Here is a 10306-nt window from a genome sequence, read left to right on the forward strand (position 1 = left end):
TTTATTTTATAGAGAGCGAGCGAGAGAGAAACAGCATGAGAGGGGAGAGGGTCAGAGGGAGAAGCAGGCTCCCCGCTGAGCCAGGAGCCCGATGTGGGACTCGATCCCAGGACCCTGGGACCATGACCCGAGCCGAAGGCAGATGCTTAACCATCTGAGCCACCCAGGCGCCCCTCATTTAATAAATTTTAACAAATAAGAGAATAGACCATGAAATCTGACCACATTGACTAGAATCGTGGCTTCTTCACTTCCTAGCTGTGTGGCCTTGGGCAGTTTCCTTAGACTCTCGAAGACTCAGTTTATTCACTTGTAAAATGGGAATAATGATAGGTTTTTTACAAGGATTAAAACATTTAATAACTCAAAGTACTTAGAACAGAAGCTGGTATATAACAGTTTCTATATAAGTGTTAGCTATTATTATTACTGCTATTGCTATTAAAGAAACATATGCTTAAAACTTTATCAGAATTTCAATAAATAAAAATATAGTACAAAGTTTCAACAGTTAAACTATTACTCACAGAATCAAAATTTTATTGCCATGTACTAGATAAGTTCAAATATAATGGGAAGAGCATCTCTAAAGGCACAAAATTAAGCTTCAGGCTTTGCCACTATTATAAATTAATATATTTACTTAACTTAAGCAACTATGAAATCTGTTAATATATGTATGGAATATGCCTGGTATGATAAAAGGGACTGTACTATTCTGGTAATCACATATTTTATTGAAGAGCCTTTGGGCTATTTTAATATTCAAATCAGTTGAATATTTAGCTGTAATAATGTAAGATTAATATTTGTACAGGCACTTGTTCCTTTAACAGAAGACATTATAGTCAAGCTATTACCCTGCAATAATGGAAAGATTTTTTTAAAAGCGCTCTCAAAGGAAAGCTTTTACAGGTCAGAATTTTATTCTGATACCATGTATTTCCATAAGTGATGCCATTTCTTAACGTATGAAACATTAATCATCAACTTTCACACTATTTCACTTTCATACACCTTAAATTGTAACCACGTTAACATAAGCAATCATCTTATGATCAATTGTCTGGTTTTAATCATTTAATTGATTTTAAGAAATGCACCAAATTTTCAAGTCATCAGCAATTTGAGACATCTAACTGGGTTCACAAACAAAACACTTCTGTTCCTGCATTTCTATACTCAGTTTTTACTGAGTATTTTATACTGAGTTTTTATACTCAGTCCTGCATTTTTATACTTTGCCATGCATATATCACCTACTAAAAGCACAGATCTACATGATTTCTTTTTTGTGTATAAATTCTATTTCATAATATTAATATAACACTTCAGACAGTACTTTTCTGGGGAATTATTCCATGTCCCTGAAGAGGACAAAGCCACTCGGACTCATGCTTTAAAATACCGCCGAAGGTGTGCTATAATCATACAGAAACCCTGGCCTGCCATGATTTATTGCTTCATTTTTGTATTTTTACTTTAAACAAGAAAAGCAACAAAATGCTCTCTTTTTGCTAAAGAATGCAAATCTCAATTACCGCATGTGTTTCAGGAAGATGGAACAAACCTGAGCAGTATTATTTTCTTGTATCCCTTCTTACAAGGAAAATAGCACAGCAGCTGTGTAGCAGAGGATCCCTTGAACACATGTGGAATGAAATGACACTTTTTTTGATTTTTATATAAAATTAGCTTCAGAACACTCTTATTTGAAAACACTTGGCCATTTACAATATATAATGGCCCTGGCCAAAAGCACACAGGTGTGTTACTTCCTTATTTATTTATTTATTTATTTATTTATTTATTAAAAGATTTTATTTATTTATTTGACAGAGAGAGACACAGCGAGAGAGGGAACACAAGCAGGGGGAGTGGGAGAGGAAGAAGCAGGCTTCCTGCAGAGCAGGGAGCCCGATGCGGGGCTTGATTCCAGGACCCTGGGATCATGACCTGAGCCGAAGGCAGACGCTTAATGACTGAGCCACGCAGGCATCCCTCAAGTCAGTGTTTTACTTGGTAAACATGTCTGAGACCATGCATCCCTGGCTGTTAAGCACCATGGCGGACAGGGCTAGAAAGGTAACAGCTTTATTTTGAGCAGGGGGCAAAGACAAGGCAGCACTTTACAGCTACATTGTAACTAGATCCTGCATAGGTGTGTTACTTCCTTGCAGTATTGTTTTATTTCTTTGGCTCTTAAAAAACACCAGAAGGGGGTCTATTGTGCATGCAGGTGTGATCACCTACCATGGAGTATAAATTGTATCTCCTTTTGGGTGAGCAGGAAAGGAAAGGGAAGAGTGTTTTGGTTTTTTTTTTTTTTTTTTAAGATTTTATTTATTTTTATTTGAGAGAGAGGGAGTACATGAGAGGGGGGAGGGTCAGAGGGAGAAGCAGACTCCCCACCGAGCAGGGAGCCCGATGCGGGACTCGATCCAGGGACTCCAGGATCACGACCTGAGCCGCAGGCAGTCGCTTAACCAACTGAGCCACCCAGGCGCCCAGGGAAGAGTGTTTTTGAGTACTGACTTCCTAGTTTGCCGTTAATTAACTCGGTGGTCCACTTTGGGAGGATCACAACCTCTACATATCTTAGTTTCTTTATTCTGGTAAATGTATCCCACTTCCTTCTCCTCCACAAAACCTCATTTTGTGACAGTACATTAAACGGAATGTCAAATAGAGCAGGTACGCAATATTTCTTGTCCATAAGGAACTGGAAGATTAGTGGGCAACTGCAGTTACCTCCCTGTCTCAGAAGGCCCATGGATGGGTCGGCAAAGGTATTTGCCTTTTCTGAGTCTTACTGTGGAATGACAGTAAGAAATCACAGAATAGTAGATGATAGTTTACAAATGATCTTCACAACATTACTAGGATTGAGACTTATATCTCTCCCATGATCTCACTGGATTTAGTATAATTTCCTCTTCTTTATAGATATAGATGGGGCTCAGGAAGCCTGAATGTTTTTCTTAAAATAGCTAATAAATCATGGAGTTCAGACTCAAAAGCCTATTTATTTATTTATTTAGTTTTTAGAATTTAGTCATTCCTATGCACCAAGACTTAGAAGTGAGCAAGAATGGGTGGGGGTAGGGAAGCCAGGGGCAAGGTTAGGAAAGGGTACTCAGAAAGAAAACATGTAAAGGGTTAAAGGCTTCTCTAAAAATGAAATTCACTAACATGAATTGATAAGGCCTCTGAGCCAGCTTGGCACTTTATTATTTCATTAAATCTCCACAAAAATTCTGTATGAACTTAGGTCCTTTTACAACCCTTGTTTTACAGACGAGGAAAGAGAGACTGGAAAGTTAGAATAATTTATGAAAGGTCATGTGGCCCTTAAGTGGTCGAATTGGGACAGTTTCCCATTTCTGTTGTCTCTCAGGAGAGTTCTTCCCAAGGCCTCATTCACTGTTTTGCAACCGTTTCACAAATCACAGATGGACAGATTTAGGAATAACTTTACATGTAAAGAACTGCATCATAGTTGAAATTTTTTATGGTACATGAATCAAAAGTTGTTTTCTCCCATGCGAGAACCGCTTGGTTCTATCAAAAATCATGTCAACAGTTTACAACTCCTGAAAAGGCACTCTGATTTAGCATAAGTACATTTTAGTGAGTCCTGATGTAATGCTGTGAGAAAAGAATTGTTCACAGCAATCTGTCTTCCTAGACTGATTACTTAGATATTCTATATAAACTATTTATTTATATAGAAATGAGTTTGGTCTTGAGATGTAAAACCTCTATGGAAAAGTGTGAAGCGTTCCCAATAAGCATTTAACATTTCTGAATGTCACAAATGTTTATATGGTTCTATATCCTCCTAGCAAAAAATGTGCACACCTACAGCATTACAATTAAAAGCTACATTAAACTACACAGATGGAAAATTAAATATTTATATTTATGTAAAAATTGTGTTCTATTATGTTATTACATTAGGATGTTCGAAAGCAAAGAAATATATTTCTAAACTGTTTCTCTCAGCTGTAAAGCTCGTTATAAGAAGATGAAAATTAAGCATACTGTAAATAGGTCAAATAACTAAAAATAACCAACATAGTTAATTTTTTTTGTTTGTTTTTTAAAAAGGCAGGGTATGATTAAGTATATATTAATTTAACATGTGTAGCAGTCAAGCAGAGAAAAAGGTAGTAAAATAAGAGCTTTTTAAAATGGACGATGTAAACTTTATATTTTTTACTTACCGAAAATATTGCTACTTTCTCAGATAATGCCTCAGATCTATTTGATGGAACAAGGGTGATGGTAGTGCTTGGACTTTGTGTTCTTCCCCAAGACCACATCCTGCCACTTCAACACAGACCTCTGTGGTAAAGGAATTTGTATCCGGATATTTGCCTTAAATATATAGGTTTTTAAAAATGACCTCTTATATTTTAAGCATAAAATCCAGGAAACAAACAAAGAGTGAAACTGACTTGAGTACAACAGAATTTGAACCAGATATAAGGATGGATATTTAATAGAAATAAATTCAAAATACAGTTTAAGACCATATTAGAAAAAGATAATTGCTTTTTTTTAACTGAGCACCTACTATACTTTTGGTGTTACTAACAATTTATTTTATAACGATTTCATTGAATTTTTACAACACAGTGGAGTCCATATAATTGTTATTTCCACTGCTCACACAGGAAGAAACACGTATTTACTCAAGCCACATATCTAATAATGGATAGAGCCAGGATATAAACCTAGATAACTAAACAGCAGAACCAGACCTCTTTTTACTCTTTGTTAAAGCAAGTATGTTGCAGCAGTTCTTTGGAAGACATTCTGCTTTCCAAACTTAACCTACAATTGCCTCTGTTATCACTCTTTGCCATTTTTTACTTCCTTTATTAACACACAGAGAGGAAACAATGGAATTAATTTTATGTTTAGAATCAGGCCACAAACCATTTCATAGGTATGTGTACAAAACTGATTCAGTCTGTACCACTGCAAACTCCTGAATGCATTTTCCTCACGTGCGGCACAGGTATTATTTCACTTTTATATAATATTAAGCAATATGTAACAATGTAACACAACTCTATTAATAAGTGTACTTTCAGAATGTAATATTTGCCAGGTCATTTATTTTCATTTGCTCCCTGAACCATATGCAATTAGCAAAGCACCATTTTTGGTGTTTATGATTACCGCTCAAAGTTGCTGCCACCTGCTGGTGGTATGCCCTTATTATAAGACAGCTAAAATTTCTTTTGCTAAGCCTATATTCTAGGGTTCGTAATTCTTAGCTATTTCCTAAATACTATATCCCCATGTGTTAGACCTTAGCAAAGGTGTTACATAATTGGTAAGTAGTGGAGCGAGGTTTAAAAACTTTAAAGTATGAATCTAACCAAAGCTGTTAACCACTATTCTATAGTGGTTTCCTCTTTAGAAAAATCTTTACATAAGTCTGTTACATCCATACTACTGAATGTCCTTCAGTGGTAAATAAGGATGAGCTAGTTCTACAAACGCTGGTGAGGATCAAATTCCATGATGTAGTTTTTAAGACAAAAAAAGGGGGGCAAAACATTACTTACATAAATCATATGATTATGTTTATTTAAAGAATAAATTACAGATTTATATGTTTATATATAAATGTGTATATGTTTATATATATTTATATGTTTAAGCTAAGATTAGAGTTAGCCCATTCCCATGGGAGGTTCATATTTCTTCCACAAAACCATGATGCTTCCATAAAAAATGTAGTTTTCAAGGTCAAGGGAACTATTCAATAAGTCAGGACACTTAGCTGAGACAATGTATTCTGCCACTGAGTAAGCAGGCTCAGGCATATTTTTTTTTAATCCCTCATATAATATTTCTATCTGCAAATGATTTCTGCTCAAAAACTCTGGTAAAACTTTTGACAAAAAATATCACTCTGTCTTCAAAAAGTTTGTGATCCTTTTAAATAATCACTCCTTAGTGAGCTCTGATGATAACTGAAGTAAAGCATGCAAAGATCTTTGTGCTCCAAGAAGCAACATTAGAAAAAAAACAGGAAAGATGTTATTACGGATGCTCCATGAGTAACATATTTTAATAAAATAAAGAGATTCCAACGTAACAACTGAATACAAGTCACTGAATGAATACAAGACACTGCTGGATTCTTGAAGAATATGACATTCAAGTCATTGAAGATTCTACTACTGAGTAGTAGACAAGGAGAACATTCACATATAACAATCATATGAGTCAGATTATGATAAATTATGTATTATGAATATAAACAAAATAAACTGTGCATTCATGAAAGGGAAATTTTCCCAAGGAATGAAAGCAGTAGAATCTGACCTAGACTTTGAAAAATTATTAAGACCTTACCAGGTAACAATGTCAGGAATGGCCATTCCAGACAAAAAGAACAGAATGAGTCAAGACATGGAGGTACAACAGATTGTGAAAAGTTCGGAAAACAGCAAATTATGCAATGTAATAGTTCAGGATATGTTAGGACAACAGTAGATGATAACAGTGATGGCCTGATGTTGAAGGCATGTGAATGTTATGCTGAGGACCACTTCTTTCCTGTAAGGACTGAGAAGCCACGGAGGTTTCTGTCAAGAAAGTGACATGGACATGTCTTCATTTCAAAGAGAGCACCATAGAAGCAAGATAAAGAATGGATGAATGGATGTGGAGTGGCTATGTCAGATGTCCAGATACGAAATCATGCTAGCAACAAGAAAATAAGCAAGAGAAAACATGAAATATTTCAGAGGTAGGCTCTTGCTAAAGCTATAAAATGAAGTACATTTCTTCAGACTTCTAATTTTCCAACACTAATCTATTTAACTCTAAGAACCGTCTAAGTGTTGAAGAGAAAAACAACAATAACTACAAAATACTTTGTGTTCCCGGATACTAGCTCAATATTGTGATCAAGAGGACTACCAGGCAGAATCCCTGAAGGATATAAAGTGTAATAAAGAAAAGTCTCAGCAACTTGATAAGAGGAACGAATACAACATTAAGGAATAAATACTCAAGGACTATCTTCTCGTAATAAGTGCCACACCAACAGCATGTCAAGAAGTAGAGAGGAGATCTTCAGATTCACAGAAATATGGAATTTTTTTATGATCAGAGGGGTTTAAAGACTTACTCAGTTTTTACTTCTGCTGATAAATCATTGGTAATTCTGGCAATATATTTAAGAAGAGTTTCTGATGATAGAAAATGCTGGTGTGGGCATTTAACTCAGAAGTGTATTTTCTATACATCCTGAGATAAATGAAAAATGTAGTAGGCAATATACACAGCTGTGAAACATAATTGCTAGACACATATGCAGCTGAAAAGAAGTAAGATATTAGGGCATATACAAAACCTGCAATAATTCCATTTCCTGAAAAATACACTTAAACCACATATTTTTACACTTAACTATTTGTTATCTATAGATTCTGTAATACAGGTTATAATTGCCAAGTCCAAAATATATTTGGAACTCTTTGCTGCTAAAGGCTTTGTCAAAGTCTTCCCCTGAATCCCACATAGTGGCTCACAAAGTGCTAGAGAATAATGCAAGCCAGATAAACACTTGTTACATTAGAGGGAAGAAAATTCTCAGCGAATCTGCAATAGGCAGGAGCATCACAGTAGCCCAGAATCACACAGAATGAACCATTCTACAGAATCACTCCCTCTGAGGACTGCATTCACAGTGCACAGAGCCAGCACTCAAGCACCACTTAAATAAAAACACCTCCTTGAATGAATTGGCAACAATAGACCCTGAGTATAAAATGGAAATGGAATAGATGCTGATTATGATGAACCTGTCAGCCGGCTAACCCTCGGCAGTTAAACTGGCAAGTGCAGTAAGAGCACTGACGAAAAAAATCAGAGAACAAGTCCATCAACTCTGAACCTCACTGAAAGGAAAGAAATTGGGAGTGTGTGTGTGTGTGTGTGTATGCATATGCATGCAAGAAAGAAAGATCTAATGACTATTACAAGGTTCTTGTAATGAAATATGTGACTAAGTACATGCAGATTATGATGAATGTCAAAGAAAACTCCAGTTGAGGTTGTGAAAAACAGCCACTTTAAATTTGGTTAAATATTAAATCCAACTCAAATTACATCTTGCAACTATGTCTAGGACATCATTTTCATAATTTTCGACATTCCTCTCTCCACTAAAGACCATGGCTAGGGAAGACCCAATCAAAGCAGCCTATCCCCTGTGGGGCCATCAACCTAATAGTCTGGTTTCTGTTTAGGTTCATCCATATGTCAGTGTGTTTCCAGTAGCCAGTGCCACTTTGGGATTCTAACTGGGATTTGTCAGGAAAGGGACATTTGCCTGAGAATATCAATTTCCCTACAGACAAAGTAGCAATTAATTAACTAAAAGTTAAACTGAGCATGAAATAATTATAAATATACTATAGGTATATCAGATTGGTTTTAGCCATCAATTCTTTTTTGCACTTGTTTGTAATAGACTAAATCCCAATCCTATTGCCCCAGTCCTTTATCTTTCATGTCCTTTTTCTGTCCCTGCAGGTACTCTACCAGCATGTTGTGCAGGGATTTAGATTTCCTCTATACGTGTTTAATGCCCAGTTAATATATACCTGTAGTACTTTCCTGTCTTGATTACAAATACTTGGGATTTTATAGTTTTTGTTTACTTTACTTCTAACCCATATTTTCTCTTTTCTTCTGCATTTTTGTTTTGTTTTGTTTCTATTTTTGTTTTCTGGTCTTCTGAAGTTGCACAGTCCATTAAATTGGGATGGTATCCTTTGTGAATTATTTGCATATTCAAAGACTGAGGACTAAACATGGATAGCAAGGCACCCCAATGTTCTTTTTTTTTCTTAAAGATTTTATTTATTTACTTGAGAGAGAGTAAGCGAGAGAGAGAGAGAGGAGAGCACGAGCGGGGAAGAGGGGCTGAGGGAGAGGGAGAAGCAGACTCCCTGCTGAGCAGGGAGCCCAATGCAGGACTCGATCCCAGGACCTGGGATCATGACCTGAGCTGAAGGCAGACGCTTAACTGACTGAGCCACCCAGGTGTCCTGACACCCTAATGTCCGAAAGTGAGATGCTAAGTCACTTATGTGCTATTGCTTCCAAGTGTGTAGTCAGATACTGGTTTCGTGACCACAGTCCTTAAAGGTATAACAGATTGATACTGAAGAGACTGGGAATTTTTTTTTAAGAAATGTTTGCAGGCCTGTGGGGGTACATCTCTACCTCATGTCAGGTGAAAGGGTCTTCAACAGTCATAGTATGGGGGGGAGGGGGTCTTTGAGCCACAGATACAAAGGAAAGATATTATGTCAACCTTGTTTCTCAAACAGCAGAGAGAGGTGAGAAGGCCATGTAAGGAATTTCCCCGGAGTTCTCAGAGCAAAGGGGCATGAGTATTTAACTTGCAATATTTGTAGACCATGATGGAGAAAAAGCCAGCCTGGGATGACTTAGAGGCATTTAACCTTAGGAAACTGCTTCTTAGGTCATAGTAAACCTATGGAAATTATAGAACAAGAGGGAAATGAACAATATTGAGCCAGAGAATGCATATGTTGTATAAGAAGTGCAGTTGGATATTCCTAGTGCAGATATGTCTAAAGAAAACATTTGAGAAAGTATTAGTTTTGAACATCTGCCAAGTAAAGAGAACGCTGGATATCACATTACAATAGCACGAGTCAAAAAATAACTTCTTTGCTTCTTATCTCTCCTCAGCCCCTCTTCTTCTTCATCAACACTGAAAAGCTCAGAAATCACACAAGCACTAGACAAGGAAATAGAGAAATCAAAGTCACCTGCCAATCCTCACACCCTCCTTCCCACAACAGACTACAAGTTCAAATCACGTCAAAGCTGGGGGAATGAAATTTGGAATTTTGTCTATTACGCTTGCCTAGAAGTAGCAGACACATCAGCTCTTCACATACACATGATTTCTGACTAACAGTGACCAGGACACTTTTATTACTTTAGACCATCCAGAAAATTCAAAGGATCAGTGCCGGGTAACATCCAATTTACCTGATCTCTCTAGCAGTTTCAAACAAACATGAGGGACAGGGACAGATATAAAACTGTTTTGTGCTGCACTCAGAGTTTCACTTTTTTTTTTATTATGTTATGTTAATCACCATACATTACATCATTAGTTTTTGATGTAGTGTTCCATGATTCATTGTTTGCGTATAACACCCAGTGCTCCATGCAGAACGTGCCCTCTTTAATACCCATCACCGGGCTAACACATCCCCCACCCCCCTCC

At 36.7% G+C, this 10306-nt stretch overlaps 1 protein-coding gene and 1 non-coding gene across 2 annotated transcripts in view; both read right to left on the minus strand.

Moving 5' to 3' along the window:
* NEGR1 (neuronal growth regulator 1) overlaps positions 1 to 10306 on the minus strand; it is a 797662-nt gene that overhangs the window by 576342 nt on the left and 211014 nt on the right. The gene's annotated exons all lie outside the window — the stretch shown is intronic.
* Positions 2029 to 2159, minus strand: LOC115943058 (small nucleolar RNA SNORA63). The gene has a single exon (XR_004077657.1). It is a non-coding gene; the product is annotated as a small nucleolar RNA SNORA63 (small nucleolar RNA).

The sequence above is a fragment of the Leptonychotes weddellii genome, chromosome 4 (genome assembly GCF_054177405.1).
Source record: "Leptonychotes weddellii isolate Sample4059 chromosome 4, ASM5417740v2, whole genome shotgun sequence".
Lineage (NCBI taxonomy): Eukaryota > Metazoa > Chordata > Mammalia > Carnivora > Phocidae > Leptonychotes > Leptonychotes weddellii.